A 21231-nucleotide genomic window follows, 5' to 3' on the forward strand; every position below is an offset into this window, starting at 1 on the left:
TGGAGAGCCACGTGGCATGAATAAGTCATAATTGAGCTTATGGCCTATGCATACCCTCTTGGTAAAATGAGCAAAATTATTCAGATGCCATTAGATGCAAAGCTCTCCGCTGTTTGACTTCTTTCTATGCTGCTGGTGGAAACCAAATAAAAGGAGCGCCATCTCACTATTGATGAATTGAACAAAAGGCAAGGTCATTTTATATAAAAGAAAAGGAGTTATTCGCAAAAAAACGAGTTTAATGGAAAAAAAAAGCCATTGGGCACAATATTCACAGATATCAACACCCCAATAAAGATCAATTTCAGTATAGCTTTTTACGAGGAAAAAGTCTCTGATTGTTCAGAGTGTACTGCACGAATTCAGATAGAGAAATCCTTTTTGGCTGCTGCTTGGAACGAGCGAGTGTTCCTAACCATGCAGAATCTGTGAAACTGATCGGCGAGATAAAAAAATATTCAGGAAATATCAACATGTAGGTACTAGCTTTTTGTTTTGCTGAGTTACGTAATTGGTTCTTTGTAAATGCATCAATCATACTTTTATCTGTTATAAAAATATTGGTAGCTTTTTTCGTACTTCTCTTCATTTTTTAGATTGAGTAGTTTCTACCTAGATTTTGGTCGATGAATAATTGAAAACTGCAATCTAGCTTGAGACTACATTTCTCCTATAAATGTCCCTAGACTACCCGGCCAACCAAGGCACTCAAAAGGGGCAAAAACATCTGGTTCGTCCGTTACACGTGCACAGTAAATTTTCCAACCCGCTTTTCACCTCAACCGTTGGATGTTGTAATCTTTTTCCTACCGTCCGCTGCTTGTTCTGAGTGCATGACGGCTGGACCCGTGCATGCGTGGGGCCGTTTGTTTGAGACAACCAGAGTCCGTGCTCGCGTCGCTTAGAAAACCAAAAACGGTGAAAACCCTAGCCAACCAAAAGGCTCCTCCTCACTCCAATCCCGAGCCTCCCCCAATCCCCGCTTCCTCTCAGGATCGACCCCGAGCCTCCACCGCGCCTCCTCCTCCGCCACCCCGAGCAGCTGCCGTCCCACCTCTCCTCCTCGACCTACGCATCTCCGGCGTGTTGCTCCGCCGCCGTGGCGCCTCCTGTGCGATTCCGAGCAGCCGCCGTCGCGCCTCTCACGTTCAATCTACCCTGCGCCGGAGTTGGAGGAGCAGCAAGGGGCGGCGCTGGGACGGAGGTGGAGGAGCACGGATTCGGCGCCAGCAGACTCCTCTACGAGTAAGGTCCTCCTCTTCCTTCTTTCTATCCTCCACGGATCGGGGCACACATGAGATGGCGCGGTCTGCGTGACTCCATGAGATCCATGGATGGTGGTTCTTCGGCCGGCGCGGGGATGCGCGATGGCTGCCGGTGCTCGAGATCTGGCGGATGGAGGGCTGCAGCGGCGGCGGGATCGAGCTCTGGTCTCCAGCTTGCCCATCCCCCACGTTTCCCTCTCCTCTTCCTCTCTGCTGTTGGCCACGCTGGCCATGGCCCTCAAATCCGACGCCTGCATCTGCGATGGTATGTTGTGTTTCTTCCCATGCTCTAATGTCTGGTGTGTTCTTGATTATTTGCATGTAGTAAATCGATTTCAGTTTAGACCATGGATTGCAACCTTAAAGTTATTTCTCCTTGCAGCTAGCAGCAGATCTGGTTGGGAAAGCGTAAGGAGATAAACAGCGAGAGATTGTCTTAGCACACAGATTCATGAGTGCTGCAAATTTATATATAGTGCTTTGTACTGATGTTTAAAGTTTATTTATACAAGTATTGGAAAGAGGAATACAATATTGCATTTCTAAAGAAATCATCATGTAGATATGTTTTTGTACTTTACTCAGCGAGTTATTTTGATAATATATCTCAGTTTGTGTGTCCTTACTATTCCTTATTTATGAATTTGAGAAGATTAATTTCCACCTATTGGTGCTGAAGGTCAAGCTGCTCACTTTCTTCTTGGATGTGGACCAGTCTCCTCTAGTATAGCAGATCTCACAAAGGATCTTCATCATCAGGACAACTCCATGTTCCAGTCAGAAGGTTCACTGTCGCGACCTTGCATATTTGTTCTCGGTTTTGCGGTGTGCTGAGAATAGGAAGGCTGAGTTCATCAATTCTACTATGGATTCTGCTCTATATGCGTGTTTCTTTCTAATAATTCATCACTTGTGCAGGATTCTAATGGTTGTGCTGGGTATTTGTAACGGTGAGGTTGAGCATATCGATTTGTATAATGCACAGACCGCGAATAATGGTGTTGTGGTGACTGATACACTCACACAGTTTCCTGAAGGTAAAGTTGCTTTCAGTTGCTTATTCATCCTTGTCGGATCTTGTTTATAGCATATATACTTGCTTTCAGTTGCTTATGATCTACTCAAGCTAGCAAATTCCTTTTGTTGTACAGTTGGCCACTTTTGGCATATGTGATAATATGCATATTTGTCAGTGTTCATGGTACTACCTCCCTATCACTCACACACCTAGATATTTTCTTGCCAGCTATAACCTAAATTAAGGTTTGACACTTTCTTTTAACTGCAGGTCTTAATATATATTTTAGACTACCATTTAACCCTTATTGTAAATTTTACCCACATTTTTTAACCAACGCTTCTAAACCCATTTAATGGTTCTCGTTTTATGTGTTGGCCTAATTACCCGACTTCAAAATGTTCAGAGGTTGTCCTACTTCAGGGTAGTGAGCTGCAGCATGTTGACGCTCAGATGGCGCTGGAGGTTATTCAGGCACCATCCACAAATTAAGTAAGCTATAGCTCTCTTCACCGTAATTTTGTCAAGGGGTCCACAATGAAATGGACAATTACGCCAAGATAGGCACATAAGAAGGTGGGGTTTGGGGTATGCTTGACTATACCTTTGTATCAATTGTTCTGTTGCACTTTTATTCTTCTAAAAAATAGCGGATATCCCTTCTTCGGTAATTTTCCAGTGTTAATATTCAATACGCTTTGTTATTGATTCCTTGCCCCTTGCTTGCGGTGCTTTTCTTTCATTTTTGTGTGTTCCTTCTTGCATCCAGCTTGACTATTTACTCTGGAAGGAGCAGTTCGTGGAGTGGGTCTGAAGCAACTGGGTAGCAGTCATAATATTAGGTGAGAGTTGCTTAATGTGTAGGTGGGTAGAATATTAGTTTCATGGTCTACTTTACAAGAGAAAGCAAGTAGAATACTATGTAGGAGTTGCTTCATATTTACTGTCTCTATTTTTTCGTACCATTTTGCGGTAGGATTGCATACAGAGGCATTAATATATTTTCTAGGTTTGAGTTTGGTGTAGCGCAAATCTATTCTTTACGGTGATTTGTTTATTTAGTTGACTGCTTAATTGAGATGAACGTTTGAATGCTTTGTATTCTTTTCTTAATTGCGAACGAGTAAAAGATGGGAACCAAGAATGCTTGTAGAATGAATTCCTGGGCATCATCAAAAGGATGCGTGCAATGGCGTAAGTTTCGACTAGCTCTGAATCTTGAATACTTACACTATGGCACCATCAAATCTCAAGTTTTTCTACCCAGTGATTACCAACGCTGATGTAGTAATATTGTTGTAACTATTGCCAAGAAGCTGCTGTAATATCAAATTTGGTGTTGAAAATGGCGTCGATTTCTATGATGTTTCGTTCGTGAAGGATGCCAATGTTATGCATGAATTCAAAGATTACCTCAAAGGTAATGTTTCGTTCGTGAAGGATGCCAATGTTATGTATGAACTCAAAGATTACCTGAAAAGTAATGTTTATATCATCTACGGAAGTCCCAAAAGTTTATATTAGGAGCTTACTTAATATTTCCCGTATTAAATATCCATCAGGTGCTTTGTTTCTGCTGCTACGTCACTCCTGCCACGTTGTTATTTATTATTTAAGTCATTCCGAATGGAAACAGAAAAATATGTGGTGACATTGATCCGAAACAACAGCTTTTGTGATATGTGTAGTGTACATTTACTTCTGCCTTAAATCTTGATTGTTTAGTACGAGTTAGCTAAATTAAATTTTCTAGAATAAAACAGTTCCCCTACCACTAGGAAGTAGCTTCAACAACTATAGCATGGTTATGTGCTCATTCTAAATTCCTGCTTCCTCCTTATATTCTGGTGGTAAAATCATATGTGTATCTGTAGGTGGCATGTGCTGTGGAATCAAGCAGATGGGATGGTGTGTAGCGGAAGGCCGCCTCGGTTGTTGGACACAGCTGCCTACCGAATGACCATCAGCACCTACGAGCTCGCTTCAGCCAGAGGTGAGGCCTTGCTTCTTACGCAATTTTCTTCTCTTTTGTGTGGATTTGCAGCTAACAAGATAGAAAGTGCACGGTGGGTTGGTTTGGAGCCTTCATATTTTACAACAGTTATTGTGTGGTTCACCATAGAATTTGATTTTAATCTGTACTTGTGCATGTTTGGTTAGGATATCATGCTTGTTTTTATATGTAATTGTGATGTTTAGGGCCTTCTTATTATATTTAACCCATCATTTTTCCTTTCAAAATACTGTCAGCATGGGCAGTTGCTAATTACAGATGCTTATCACTGGTTACCGCTACATGCTTGCTTGGTTTTCGGTTTGATTTCAGTTTCGTTTATTATTTCCACGCGTATGCTTGGGGTTTAGTTAACCATATTATTGCTAAAGGATGAAAGCATAAAGAAGCCAAAACCTGATTAACCTGTTTATTATCTTCAGCTGAATTGCAGTTTTTTTTGTGTAGTTTTCCGCAGCTGATTCACTTGCAGAACATATACACTCTGATAAGTTTTAAGTAATGCATGCCTCTTATTTACTGCAGATCCTGCAACTGAGTTTAAGAGAATGATTGGCAAAGGTGGAGGAGCTCATGAAGACTATACATAATTCTCACTGTCTTTATCAAGTAACCGATCCAAAAATCCAGATGCACACTTCAAATGGGTAGGTATCAATATCAGAAAATTTATCATTTCATGTTATAGAACAATTGTGAATTTTTTGTTCAACTCTTGGACATCATTTTACTTAATTGGAATTTTCTGAAACAAACTCAAGGACCTGAGATATAGAAGGACACAGTAGGTAGCTGTTGGTTCAGGAGGCAGACTGGCAGGTGTTGGGATGCACCTGTGGATGAAAATTTCATCCGTGGAGATAGTGTCCATGGAACCTTCAGAGAGAGTTGTAATTTTAGGTAATTCCGTAAACATAAAATGTGGTACAATATTATTGCTGCAAGAAAGCCCTAATAATCTTTGTGATGTAAATTAAGGTTTGCTTCCCTTTAATGCATTGAAATGAAATTTTAAATCTGTATCAGCTTCTAAATAAGTGTGTTGCTGACATGAGAGTAATATCACGTTTTACCTGATAAGTCATCGGTGAATTTTACATATATTGCCATATTGATATGGACTCTAAAACTCGATAGGCAAGGCCATCTTTCACAGGCAATAGCACATTTTACCTGATAAAATTGCTTCTTTTTCTATGAAATTACTTGGTGCTCATATATGAGAAAATGCCTGCAGAGTTGCTGAAGGAGGCCCTATCATCGACCAGTCGAATGGCTGTCGAGCATTATGTTGGAAATTCTTCAAAGGTACATCCCTTCTTTCACTCATGTGCTTTACATGTGTAACAGTTTTTGCAAGCTTAGATTCAGAAGTTGGTACTCACATTCGCATATTGTTTGCATGATTCATAGATTACGATATACTTTGTGAGGCAATGGGTTGCTATAAATTTGACCTTCTCATTATGGTGTTCATGTCATGTGGACAAATAGATTGTATGGACGGAAGAAGGCGCAGAACAGGGCCCCTTCTCTTATCCAGATTTTCGAGGGAAGCATCCTTCCATGACAATGGCTAAATCATGTAGTTTTCGTCTGCCTCCACTTGAACCTTGTTTCTTTTTGTATTCTCATAATGGAGTTGGTCAATGTGCAATATTAATTTCCCATTAATTTTCTATTTGAGTAGACTTGATATTCTATTGCAGCTTGGCATTTCATTTCCTTACTCAAGGTTGATCCAAATGTAAACTGGACTATCCATATAATTTTTCCATCAGCGCTATGCATGTTTGTGCTTCACAAATTTTAGATAGTATTGTAAATTTGCAAATAAAGTGACAGTTGTGCTCAAAAGGATGGATTTGAGTTAGGGACCTCTCAAGTTATCTATCAATCCTTGGTATGTCTAATATTGATCTACAGAAAATGGTACTAATGGCCTTGGTTATATCGGTCTACAAAAAATGGAATTTCAGTCTGTCATCTATGTGTAATTTTCTTTTGTTGCAGAAATCATTAGGTTATATTGCTCACAGTTTTCAATTCTTTACATGCATGAGTAGGTGTTTCTTTCGTCCATTGAAAGGCATGGCAGGTTACATCATGTTCGCCGGCATCGATGCTGACGGGTAGCTCCGCAAGGTGAGGTAATTTCTATCTGAATTCAGGTTTAAGCTCATGAGAGTGCACATACCTTATTCTGATGCTCATGAGAGTAGCTCACTGGTGCAGAAATATGGTTTATACTTTGAAGAGTGTTAAAACCTTGCATCATTTGCCATTTGCCTTCTTTTTAGTCTTTACAAGAAAATAAGGTCCTCCCCTCTTTACAATTTAGATAGAAGCCAATATTAAACCACTCTTGAAATCTTAAGCGTTATTCGATCGAACTTATCAATACACACGCTCGTTGTTCCGCATTCTTCCTTGGTTTACCGATGGTGCTTCTTTGTTTGGGTTGGTGCATGATAGTGGCCAAGTTGCTTCTATGTATTGCTGATATCAGTAGTGGCCTCGATGCTTCGAGGATAGCCATCTGTGGGGGTAGCAGCCGGATGTATGAAAGGTAAAAAACTGGGCATCATCTCTACAACATTTGTTCAAACAATTCATTTGGCTCCCTTGGAGAATAGTTGTTATTTAATGTACTTGTGGTATGTGATTGTGATAAAATACTTTCATTGTTGTCACCTTGCTATTCTTGAGCTAATTATGTAGAATCAATTGATATTTACACCAAGGAATGCTTGTGGCGTCGTTGTATGGTTCTTTGTCATACAGTTTAAGTGTTGCGCTACCTCATGTCTGATGCTATTTTCATATGGACCAAGGCAAGTGAGATATGTTCAAGAGTTGCAGGCATATCTTTAGCTAGAGCGACATCCGAGCACTTAGGCCTGTTAAACTTATTTTATATAGAAGGGATTTGACCTTCTTAGGAAGGGCTATTTTTGTGCTAATTAGCCAAATTATTTGGTCCAAGACTGGCTCCTCGTCTATTTCCCATGTAATACAGACTGATAATACCTTGGATAATTTTCATTTTGTAGTAATATCTAATTTTCCTGGAATCTGATAGTACAGTGCCCTGATAAAAGCATCAACGCATTTCCCTTTAACATCAGACATAAGGTGCCAATGGATTCATTTAGGCGAAGTTGAATTATGCTAGAAAGTGGCCAGCAGAATCTGTGTACTCAGATTCGACATCTTAGGTACTTTCCATTCAATTTAATACATTGGTCATCATGTATCCACATATTTTGGTAGTCGGAGGATTTATTACTGCACTTGATGAAAATGATTAAACACTTTTGTTCTTGTCTGGGTGCTATCACGTTTCCTAACATGGACATAAATACTACTATTGCTTCTGCACTTGATGAAAATTCACACTCCTATGTAGTATTAGTAAGTAGGCGATCTGGTTATCGTTATGGACATAAATACTAATATTGCTTCTGCAGTTCATTTTTTTAGCAAAATGTATATGTTAACCGTTTTTTCGTCAAGCTCTTAACCAGTTTTAATGGTCAAACTATTTAGTGGTGTTTTAGTGAGTACAAGCATGGGCGGATCTAGCTCCCGGCGACACCGAGCGGCTGCCAAGGCTGCTGTGGGAAGTTTTTCTTAAATAGTAGTGTACCTTTTTCAGGACAATTATATGCCCTTCACTTCCCTGGGATGTAGTTTGAAGTGGCGAGGAACTTGTGATTAAATAGACGTCGTATGCAATATGAGGTAGACATAATCCAGGCAAATCCCTCTTGAGTTGTTTCTCCTTATATACCATGATGCAACAATCGTTGCCTTTTATTCGCTTGCAACATTGATGTATTTTACTATCATCAATATAAGTACATGTCACCCCTTCTAATTAGTCCATATTGTATCTACTTGGTAAATGGTTTTTTCTTAGAGTATATAGTACAACAGCCCCATGTTCTCTACCCTCTGCTATTGCTGTTTTTTCTATTCCTTTGGTAGACAGCATATATTATTAAATAGTTTTCTGCAACATGTATTTTCATTCTAAGTTATTGACTTCTTTGATTGTATGTTGCGGGTTAAAGAAAGAACGATGGATCAGAGTTTAAGGTGGTGTCAGTGTACAGAATATAGCCTGAATGAGTGCTTATACAATAAAATCCGCATAGTATGAGAAATAGTTGACACTATATAATGGCTTCTGCTATGTAACCTCCGAGCTATATAATGACTTTATGAATTAATGATTGCTGGTATCACTAGGATAGTAGTTAATGGATCTTGAAATCATGTCTCGCCATGCATAATTTTGTTGGTTGGTGTAACCATGTTATCTACGATATTGGTTGCTATTTTGAGTACAAGAAAATAAAGATCCGGAGCCTTCGGAAACATCCTTATTTGTAGTTGAAGCGGATGATCACTTCTGATGTTGTTTTGCAATCATGATTTTTGTATTTCTATTGGCAGGGTGGTGATGATGTCACTCTCTACACAGACTGGCAGAAGATGAAGCGGCTGCCGATTACCTGAAATTGTTTTATTGTGTAGCTTGCTACTAAATCTAAGACATCTCTATTGCTCGGTTCATTGTAATTTAGTACTATTGCCGTAGAGTTTTATGATGACATTATTGTCACTTTACTTGCAATATAGTATTGTTGCTGCTTAAAAAAATGCATTATTTCTGGGTATTTCCTTGCCATTCATGTAAATAATGAAATATACCTTTTTAGCGTGAGATCTACCTTCAAAATACTTACTACCATCCATAGTAGACATCGCTGATTCACTCTAGCTTTGTACAAACTGATCGACACTTAATATGAATCGAAGAGAGTGGTCTATGAAAATACAAATGCTTCCTTAGAACTAAGGTCATATATAACACCGTGGATAAGACTTATAGGTACTGGCCCTCGATTTCTTTTCCCTGATTTATTTGGGTGTGCATACCTACAGAAACATGTGGGCTTCAATTTGTTCTGCTGAACTACGTTACAATTAATTGTATCGTTGTTTGCCTGCATTTGTTTGTTGGCTGGCTCGGGTTAATTGCAATTGTTGTCCGAAGTGTTGTACAACGGACCAAAATTCGACTCAGAATCGCTGCATCGGCAAGGATGCTGAGTGGGTCTAAGGGGTTGGAAGAGGAAGAGGACGACGTATGAGGGGCGGAAGGAGCGGTCGAATGACGACGAGAGGAGTAGCCAAAGGAGGGCGAGAGGGGCCGTCGAGGACATTTTCTCCAATGCACGCCGTCGGATAGTGATGGAGCTCAGCCTGGATGGCCAGCCAACCTAGCTGCCCTCCCTTTACCACGGTGGTGGTGGCGGCAGCGGGAGGGGCAAAGCTCCGCTGCGAGCCTCCGAGCCTCCAATACTAAAACAATTAAATTACATGGTAATTCTTAATACTAAAATAAGCTAAAACTTATGGTTTAAATTCTGACTTGATTCTGCCATTTGAGCGATAGCGCAACGGGTCATCTAGTAGTTCAATAAATACTCTGCATATCCTCGAGTATCTCATCAAAATGTGTTATATTTGTTTGAAGTTATTGTGTCATTTTCCTCTCTTTTCTGTTTTAAAGGAGAGATCATATTAACAAAATCAACAAAAATATTTATGAAGGATGAATGAGCACCAAATTGACGTAAGATAAATTTGAACTTTATTATTTTTGTTCCTGCTTTTTTCTCTCCCGTTGCAACGTACGGGCATGTTTCCTAGTTTTCAATAATGAAAATAAGTCCATTAATGCAATTGGACTTTCAAAACACCTTGACAATATTTCAAGGTTGTATTTACCCTAAACAGAGTATCTCCAAATTTATCTTAGTATTAACCTCTCATAAAATAACAACGACATCGGAAGGGGGGAACAAACCCTAAAACTGGAATCATGCATAATTGCTTCTTTAACCATTGCCCTTATCGGACAATGATGCTATTTTTCAGAACCAGAGGACAAGGGTCAGTCCACACCATCCAACTGCAGAACTTTGCAGTGTTCAGGCAAGTTCATCACTTGCTCATGTCATTTGATTATTTCTATCAAATTACTTGCAAAGTACTATGATTATCACTATTGCATAAAAAGAAAAACCACTATTTTCATAACTATGAATATGACTATGTGGTTGGCAATGGAACCATGGAGTGTGTTGATATGGTGGAGGTTCCATTGCAAGGGCTTATATCCATCTAGGATTAAACAACAAATGTCGCCGAGTGATTCTTGTGCCGTAATACCCGTGTTAACCATAAGATCCGGAGTGGGACGGAGTAGTCAAAAGTGTTTCCACCTCTCGTTCATCAACGGATGCGCTTTACCGTAGTACACTTGTAATCCAAGGGGGCAAGCTGGTGAGGCTGGGGAGTCCTAAGTCCCCACGGCATTGTCCGTAGTACACTTGTCGCCCGAAGGAGCAAGATGGTGAGGCAGGGGAGTCCTAAGTCCCCACGGCATTGTCCGTAGTACACTTGTCGCCCGAAGGAGCAAGATGGTGAGGCTGGGGAGTCCTAAGTCCCCACGGTATTGCGGTCTATGATGGGTTGCAGCTACCGGCGAAGGAGTTTGGTTCGATCCCGGATCGTCGTCGTGGTCGGGGTCCACCCTGAAATATATGGGAATAATGGGACCGGCGAGGACCCAGGGTCGGGGCATGCAACAAAGGGTGGGTGCTCGAGGTAGCGGAAGAACATGATTGGCTAGACCTTATACCGGGCCTCACACCGAAGGAAGTGTGGACGGGAAAGCTGCCCGGTTGGCACCAAGGTTAAGATCTCTTATGGGTAAAGCAACACACCTCTGCAGAGTGTAAAGAACCGTGACCTGTCACTCCCTGTTCCGGGATAAGGAACTACGAACGCGGCCGGAAAGGAGCTCCATGAAGTTCTAGTAAACCGGTGAAGGCTGACGGACATAGCTCTTTGAAATAAAAGCAATCTCTTGAAGAAATGTTTATCAAAACCTGCATTGGTATTAGACTTTCCGGTCTAATATCGTAGCTAGTGCATTAAACACCTCTTTCCTATAATGAACTTGTTGAGTACGCTCGTACTCATCCCACTCTTAAATCCCTTGCTTAGATTGTCTGAATCGTCTGGAGGAGGACTACGACAACCCTGAAGGAGCCGAGATCATCGGCTATGAAGAACCGGACCTCTCGGGGAGGTATTCAAGGCGTAGACTATCTCATAGTCTACGGAACCGAGGAGGCTTCCGGTGGAGATCAAGCCTAGAAGCACCAAGTAGTAGTTGTAGCCGAGCGGTGGGAACACCTAGTATTTAGCTGCTCGTGGTAATAAATGTATAACCTAGTGAAACTTCTATATTGTAAGTTAAGGTGGGTTCGCCTCGAACCCGGGAGTATCCCTCTTAGGACCCAAGAGGAGCTCCAAGACAATATATGTTTGATGCTTGTAATAATAAGTGAATGAGTTATGGACCTGCTATGTTCGTTGTACTACTCGAGGGATGTAATATTTACGGAATGGTACTTCGTGAATGTTATATCAACGACTGGCATACTACAACATGAAGTGGTATGCAGGGTCACCACAGTTGGTATCAGAGCAAAAGCTTTGACCTTAGGTTGGAACCTAGTAAATGGGACCAAACGTTAGGAGTCAAATAGGATTAGTAAAGAATTCTCTAAAAGTATGGTGTATATTCACTTGAGAATACAACAATCATATCTTTTAGTGTGATAATTCTTTATTATCTCTATTATGATGCTTTATTACTAATCTTATAATCTTTCTATTTCTACAGCCAACATGGCAAGTTCACGTCCGGGACGAAACGTGAAAGTGATGGATTCTACACTGAGTGAATATGAAGGAGGACTTGCAGATATTCTACGAGCCATGTTACTTGAATTTGGGTGTGATCCCCAGATCCAAGTAAAGAAATACATGTACTACAATGGTACTGTATTGGCCAAGTGTAGGGTAGGGCTACGACTTCCCGAATCTTTGGGAATGAGCGTAGTAATGCCATCAGGTGAAGCCAGAACTATGAACACAGCCTACCATATAGCTGTTATGAGAGCCATCACAGATATTCGGGAGCATAAGACAAAAGAGCTTATGGGTTCCGAATTCACCCACATTCCTCATAATCAGGAGGAAGAGGATCCCATGCTTAACCACTACAAATATGCAAAACGCAAACCAATAGCAGCTGCAAAATACATGGACAATAGCCGCAACTTCATATCATTACTCTTTCGGTTGAACCATCATCGACGGGAGCAATTGATACGATGCTAGAGGAGTTTACTGAACCCAAGGAGGAGATTAGGGGGAAAGAACCTATGGAGAATGTGGTGCACACACCAGTTTACTCAGCTGGTGACTACATTAGTATTGATCCACTTGAGCGTGAACCTACACCTGTTACACCTGGGAACTACCTGGGTAGTTCCTATGGGGAATTTGAGGGCGGAGAGGAATCCGGAAACAATCAGCATTCCGAGACTCCTATAGAAAATTCCACGGGTTGGCGTTGGGGATCTGATACTGGAACTCATAGTACTTCAGTGTATTATGACGGGGAGATGAATGATGACGCCACAACCCAGAACCAAAGTTATCCTAGTAATGAAGGAGTTGATGGAGGGTATCCGACACAGGTTGAGTCGGGTACGAGTGTTGGAAACACCTATGGTGGAGCTACAGGGGAGTACACCCGATGGGTGGACTATGATGCACTTAACGATCAGTTTGTGAACACTGATTTCTCCCTAGGATCATCATCTGATTCGGATTACCAGCCGACGGGGAGACCTTACGTTCCAGGGTCTATCAGGAGGACGACACGTTCGACCGGATGGAAGCCTGGGATGTACCGGGAGTGAAGATCGACTAGAGTCCACCAAGGGAGGAGAGGCTATAATACACAAGTACCACGTGTATTATAGTATGTAATTTTTGTATAAATTTGTACATATACTTTAATAAGTGAGTTTGCATACTCACATCGACTTGAGTATTGTAATAAGACCACTTAAGTATGTATATACATGGTATATGTTTTGTATGATTTGGATTTGCTTCTTGATTTCAATTGCGTGACTAGTTCTGTGCACAATGTTGAGATCAGAAAACTTGCGCATGGAGTAATTATGAGTATCATCTTGTGTTGCAGAACTAGGGGGATATGTCGGGAGCGCTAGGAGAGGAGACCGAAGCGCAGCGCATGGAGCGCGAAGCAAAACAAAAGGAAGAGGCTGAGGGAGCAGCCAGAGATCAGTTTCCACCACCACCACCACCCATGACGCAGCAGAATTTTGTACAGTACATGCAGCTGGTGGAGGAAAGACAACGTGTAACGTTGGAGCAGCAGAACAAATTCTTCCAAGAATTGTTGTAACAGAACCGGGTAGAGCGACCCGAGAATCCGGGAGTCACCCTAGCAGAATTCCAAAACACCAAGCCTATATCTTTCGCATACGCGCCCGAGCCAATGGACGCGGAAGATTGGCTTATGGATACTGAGCGAAAGCTCAATACCGTTGGATGTAACGACCAAGAGAAGGTTCGTTATGCTACCCATCTGGTGTGTGGACCTGCCGCATCCTGGTGGGACAATATAGTAGCCGTTTATCCGGCTGGAAAGGTATTTACCTGGGAGGAATTTGCAAGGAAGTTCAGGGAATCCAATGTCCCTGAAAGTATTGTGGAACTGAAGCGTCGAGAGTTTGAAAGTCTCGAGCAGAAAGACAAGGCCATCCTGACCTATGTCAGGGAATTCTCCAAGCTGTCTCGGTATGCAGTTGAAGAAGTCAATACCGAGGACAAGAAGAAGAAAAGGTTTCTGAGGAGTCTAAGTCCCCAGTTCAAGGTTCAGCTCTGTATGATGAGAGCGACGGAGTTTCAAGAGTTGGTGGATGCAGCCATCACTCTGGAAGATGATTTCAAACAACTGCAGGAGGAGAAGAGGAAAAAGGCCAAGTTTGAGCCCAAGATGTTTTCCAATAACAAGCCAAATACCAGCTTGAATTTCAAGCCAAGATACAACAACAACAACAACTACTACTACTACTACGGTAGTAGGAAGAATCAAGCATTTCAGACGGCAAACCAAATAGTTTGCCGTATTTGTGGAATTAAAGGACATACTTCGAAGGACTGTCGCAAACCCAGAATCATCTGCTTCGGGTGTCGTCAGGAGGGGCACATGATGAAGGACTGCCCCAATAAGAAGAATGGAGGAGGTCAGTCCGGAGGAGGAGGAAGCCGAGGAGGAAACACCGGAGGGAACTGGAAGAATAAGAAGCCCTTCGGCAAGCTAAACTGCACCAGTCTGGAGGAGGTGGTCAACTCCGATCAGGCGGTGATAGGTACGCTCCAGATACTCACTCATCCTAGCAAAGTACTTTTTGATACTGGTGCAACTACATCATTCATTTCTCAACAATTCATCATCAAACATGGGATTAGTTGCACTAAGTTAGACACACCCATAACCATACTTTCTGCGGGGGGAATGATAGTAGTAACCCATACCAAACAAAAACAAGTCATCATGATCAATAAGTGCGCGTTTGACGCGGACATGTTCATTCTACCGATGAAGGACATTGATGTCATTCTTGGTATGAACTGGTTCGAAGCTAATGGAGCATTGATCGACTGTGTGAACAAGACAGTATCATTGAAAAGCCCCGATGGAAGTAGAATGATCTACCAAGGCGACAAACATACACAGATTGAAGTGGAGCTACAGTTGAATAGTATGAAGGAGGTGAAGTTAGAAGATATACCTGTAGTAAATGAATTCCAGGATGTGTTTCCTGCGGAATTGCCTGGTATGCCACCAAATAGGGAGATAGAATTCACTATCGACCTAATTCCAGGAACAGCTCCGATTGCTAAGGCACCATACAAGATGGGGCCCAAGGAGTTGAAAGAACTTAAGGAGCAACTGGATGACTTGGAACAAAAAGGATTCATACAAGAGAGTGTTTCACCATGGGGATCACCTGTAATCTTCGTGGATAAAAGAGATGGTGGTAGAAGGATGTGCGGAGACTACAGAAATTTGAACAATGTCACAATCAAGAACAAGTATCCACTTCCAAGAATTCAAGATCTATTTGATCAAGTTAGAGGCGCGGGAGTCTTTTCCAAAATTGATCTGAGATCCGGTTATCACCAGATAAAGATCAAGAAGGAAGACGTTCCGAAAACTACCTTTGTTTCAAGGTATGGACATCATGAATACCTTGTAGTGCCATTTGGATTAACCAATGCCCCAGCAATTTTCATGAATCTCATGAATAAGATTTTCATGCCATGTCTAGACAAGTTCGTCATCGTATTCATCGATGATATCTTGATCTATTCCAAAGATAAAGCTGAACATGCTTGAACATCCGAAGATAGTGTTGCAAACACTAAGACAACATCAACTCTATGCCAAATTCAGCAAGTGTGAATTTTGGCTAGATCAAGTAGAATTTCTTGGTCATGTCATTAGCAAAGATGGAATAGCTGTTAACCCGAGTAAGGTAGCAGCAGTTTTAGAATGAGAAGCACCCAAAACTGTCAAGGAAATCCGAGGATTCCTAGGAATGGCAGGATACTATCGGAGATTCATTGAAGGATTCTCCAAAATAGCAGGACCAATGACGAAGCTGTTAAGGAAGAACACACCATTCGTGTGGTCAGAGGAGTGTGAGAAGAGTTTTCAAACTCTAAAAGAGAACCTCACCACAGCACCGGTGTTAGCAGTTCCTGAAGTTGGCAAGGATTACACCGTGTACTGTGACGCATCCAAACATGGATTGGGTTGCGTACTCATGCAAGATCGGAAGGTAATATCTTATGGATCGAGGCAACTCAGACCTCATGAAGTGAATTATCCAACACACGACTTGGAATTAGCAGCAGTCGTATTTGCACTCAAAACTTGGAGGCATTTTCTCTATGGAGCCAAGTGTGAGCTCTATACGGATCATAAAAGTCTCAAATACTTTGTTACTCAGAAGGAACTTAATATGAGGCAGAAAAGATGGCTAGAATTAATCAAGGATTATGATTTGACCATCAATTATACTCCAGGAAAGGCTAATGTTGTAGCAGATGCTTTGAGTAGGAAGAGCACTGGAGGAGTGGAACAAGAGTTATCACCGGAGTTGAGGAAAGAAATAAGCCAAGCCCAAATACAACTTTGGGAGAAAGAAGCTCATGAAGGACTATCGGCTTTACAAGTAGCCGATGAGCTAAATGTCAACTTGAAGAATGAGATAATGATGGGTCAGTTGGATGATCCATTTATCATGGAGGAGATGAGAAGGATAGATGAAGGAAGACCATCATAATTTCACCGAGGAGAATCAGGATCATTATGGTTTCAGAAGAGAATTTGCGTTCCGGATATTGCTGAAATCAACGAAGTAATACTCCGGGAAGCACATCAAACACCATACTCCATACATCCGGGTAGTACAAAGATGTACATGGATCTAACGGAGTTATTCTGGTGGAACAACATGAAGAGAGAGATAGCACAATATGTGGCGGAATGTCATACCTGCCAAAGGGTGAAGGCTGAACACCAGAGTCCGGCAGGAAAGTTACAACCTTGATACGTCTCCGACGTATCGATAATTTCTTATGTTCTATGCCACATTATTGATGTTACCTACATGTTTTATGCACACTTTATGTCATATTCGTGCATTTTCTGGAACTAACCTATTAACAAGATGCCGAAGTGCCGGTTCCTCGTTTTCTCGCTGTTTTTGGTTTCGAAATCCTAGTAACGAAATATTCTCGGAATCGGACGAAATCAAGACCCGGGTTCCTATTTTCACCGGAAGCATCCGGAACACCCGAGAGCCGCGAGGGGGGCCCGTAGGCCCTGGATGATAGGGTGGCGCGGCACGGGCCCCGGCCGCGCCGGCCTATGGTGTGGCCACCCCTTCGACCCTCCTGCGCCGCCTCTTCGCCTATATAAAGCCTCCGTCGCGAAACCCACGATGCGAAGAACCACGATACGGAAAACCTTCCGGAGCCGCCGCCATCGCGAAGCCAAGATCCGGGGACAGGAGTCTCTGTTCCGGCACCTTGCCGGAGCGGGGAAGTGCCCCGGAAGGCTTCTCCATCGACACCGCTGCCATCTCCACCGCCATCTTCATCACCGCTGCTTGCTCCCATGAGGAGGGAGTAGTTCTCCATCGAGGCTCGGGGCTGTACCGGTAGCTATGTGGTTCATCTCTCTCCTATGTGCTTCAATACAATAATCTCATGAGCTGCCTTACATGATTGAGATTCATATGATGATGCTTGTAATCTAGATGTCATTGTGCTAGTCAAGTGAATTTTACTTATGTGATCTCCGGAGACTCCTTGTCCCACGTGTGTAAAGGTGACTAGTGTGTGCACCGTGTGGGTCTCTTAGGCTATATTTCACAGAATACTTATTCACTGTTATGAATGGCATAGTGAAGTGCTTATTTATATCTCTTTATGATTGCAATGTGTTTTGTATCACAATTTATCTATGTGCTACTCTAGTGATGTTATTAAAGTATTCTATTCCTCCTGCATGGTGTGTGGACAGGGTGTGCATCATGTAGTACTTGGCGTAGTTTATGATCGTGATCTCTCGTAGATTGTGAAGTTAACTATTACTGTGATGGTATTGATGTGATCTATTTGGTTATGTTGATCTTTCATGCACTCTAAGGTTATTTAAATATGAACATTGAATTGTGGAGCTTGTTAACTCCGGCATTGAGGGTTCGTGTAATCCTACACAATGTGTTCATCATCCAACAAGAGTGTAGAGTATGCATTTATCTATTCTGTTATGTGATCAATGTTGAGAGTGTCCACTAGTGAAAGTCTAATCCCTAGGCCTTGTTCCTAAATATCGCTATCGCTTGCTTGTTTCTCGTTTCTACTGCGTTACTACTCGCTGCGTTACTACTTGCTTGTTTATCGTCTCGGGCAAAGCACTTTTCCGGTGCCGTTGCTACTACTTATTCATACCACCTGTATTTCACTATCTCTTCGCCGAACTAGTGCACCTATTAGGTGTGTTGGGGACACAAGAGACTTCTTGCTTTGTGGTTGCGGGGTTGCATGAGAGGGATATCTTTGACCTCTTCCTCCACGAGTTCGATAAACCTTGGGTGATCCACTTAAGGGAAACTTGCTGCTGTTCTACAAACCTCTGCTCTTGGAGGCCCAACACTGTCTACAAGAATAGAAGCTCCCGTAGACATCAAACCTTTACCCATTCCAGAATGGAAATGGGAGGAGATAGGAATGGATTTCATCACCGGACTACCCATGACTAATAAAAAGAAGGACATGATATGGGTAATCGTGGACCGGTTGACGAAAAGTGCACACTTCTTAGCAGTGAACCAACAAGATAAAGGAGAGAAACTCATCGATCTTTACATCAAAGAGATCGTGAGTAAACATGGAGTGCCCAAGAAGATCGTGTCGGATCGAGGATCCGTGTTCACGTCAGCATTCTGGAAGCAATTACATGAAGCTTTAGGATCCAAGTTGGACTATAGCACCGCCTATCATCCTCAGACAGGTGGACAAACGGAGAGAACTAACCAGATCTTAGAAGATATGCTTAGGGCTTGTGCCCTAGACTTCGGAGGATCATGGGAGGAGCACTTGCCACTAGCAGAATTTTCATACAATAATAGCTATCAAAGCGAGCATCAAGATGGCACCGTTTGAAGCTACTGTATGGAAGGAAGTGTAGATCACCCATATGTTGGTATGGAAGCTGGAGCAAGCAAGGAGTTCAATCCTGATTATGTCAAGGAAAAGCAACAAATCATTGACATTATAAGAGATAGATTGAAGATAGCCCAAAGCCGACAAAAGAGTTACGCAGATCAGAAGAGAAGAACATGGGAGCCACAAGTTGGAGACATGGTATATCTCAAGGTGAGCCCGATGAAAGGACTTCAGAGATTTGGAGTAAAGGGAAAGTTAAGCCCTAGGTACATCGGACCTTTCAAGATTTTGAGTCAAAACCGAGGGTTAGCCTTTGAATTGGAACTACCGGGAAGGTTATCCCAAGTTCACAACGTATTCCATGTGTCACAACTCAGAAAATGTTTGAAGACCCCAGATGAGCCAGTATCACATGAAGAACTTGAATTACAACCAGATTTGACGTACATCGAGAAGCCAGCAAAGATTCTCGAGGAAAGCTGGAAACAACTCGAGGAATCGAGCCATAAAATACTGCAAGATACAATGGAAGCATCATCCCGAGAGGGAAGCTACTGGGAAAAGAGGAAGACCTGAGGAAAACATACCCGAACTTTTCGGGTATTACCACCACAACTTCGGGACGAAGTTTTCTTTAAGGGGAAAGGCTGTAATATCCTAGGTTTAGAGACGATCGAGGGGTAGATTTTAGAAAGGGATGTGCATTGCATTGTAATTTACGGGGAAATTTCGCGCTTTTAAACAAAAACTGCATCGAAGGGGGACAAGTTTCTCTCTCGACACCTTACGGGGTTAGGGTTTCGAGAGTGCGACAAACCTGTTCCTTATTCAACTAAACTAGGGTTTTGAGAAGAGAGGGAGAGTTTGCATCACAAACTTAAGTTGCATGATTGAATTCTAAATTAAGTTGTATGAATGAATTCAACCCAAGTTTGAATTTGAATTTCAAATTCAAACATCAAATGAATATCACATTATCCAAACTTGAGATAATTTAATAAACAATTAGCCTGAATCAAGATTATAAATAATACAACAATTAAGTAAAGCTCATTAAGGAAAACTTGAGCTTTATTAATAATCACACAAGATACATTGTCATTTACAATATTCAAAATTTGAAACAAATGAATATTACAACATATTACAAGAATTGGACAAAATGGAAAATGAACGAGAAAAGAAAAGTACAATTTAATGTTCTATCCTAACACTACAATCTAGTCTTCATTTAGCCTTGTACTTGATGATCTCCATGATCCTTGGAGCATCAGGTTGTGTCCCTGCACACAAACACAAAGCAAATAAAAGAATAAGTGTTATGCCAAGTGGCATAGCCACTTGGCGAGGTTAGCAAACAAATGAAATGAAGTGGATATGCTCAAGTTTCGCCGAGCGAGATCCATGCCACGAGATAGGACCAAGTCCAAGTGCACGGCACTTGCACACACACACAACCGGGCGGCACACAAGTGCTGTGTGCATGTGTAACACACACACACACCGGGGTGAGTCACCACAAGCTGCGAGGTGGTGCTGTCGACCAACAAGAGCAAGCCGGCAGCATATAAAAGCTTTTCCCAGCCAAACCCTAGTCACTTGAATCATCCATCGGCAGAACTGAACTGGTAAGCCACCAAGAACACCAAGAACACCAAGAACAGCTAGAACAGATAGAACAGCCTCACTGTTCAATCTATTCCAGCACACCTCTGAATTAAATCAAGTTTCATCAAGTCACCAGGAGGAGCAGGGCAAGCAAAGCAACCATAAGATCAACACAGAGGCAAACCTCTACACCAACATCACAATCTAGGAGCTGGAGTGAGGTATACCAAGCATCATGGACAAACCGGATGGTTTTGTTCATATATAAGCATATGCATCAAGCACCCATAATCGACAGGGTGTGATACCCAAGTTATGTCATCATCTGGCTATTAAGCCATATGGTGCAAGCAGGAGCAGAAAGGCCACTGGTCAATCATCAAAAGGGAACAACGGATATGACAATAATTGCATAACTGAAGAAATCCAGCAAGAGATGAGAGCACAAGTCAGCCTAGTTACACACACTTAGCACCTACAGCTAATTGACCATCAGACCTAGACAGAATATTGTCTGTTTGATTTCAACATCAAGAGCCACTGGCAATCCAATAAATGGATCACCCAGAAAGCATTTGGTAAGCAACAGCAAGCCAACAAATAGGGGA

This window comes from Lolium rigidum, chromosome 2, assembly GCF_022539505.1.
Source record: "Lolium rigidum isolate FL_2022 chromosome 2, APGP_CSIRO_Lrig_0.1, whole genome shotgun sequence".
NCBI lineage: Eukaryota > Viridiplantae > Streptophyta > Magnoliopsida > Poales > Poaceae > Lolium > Lolium rigidum.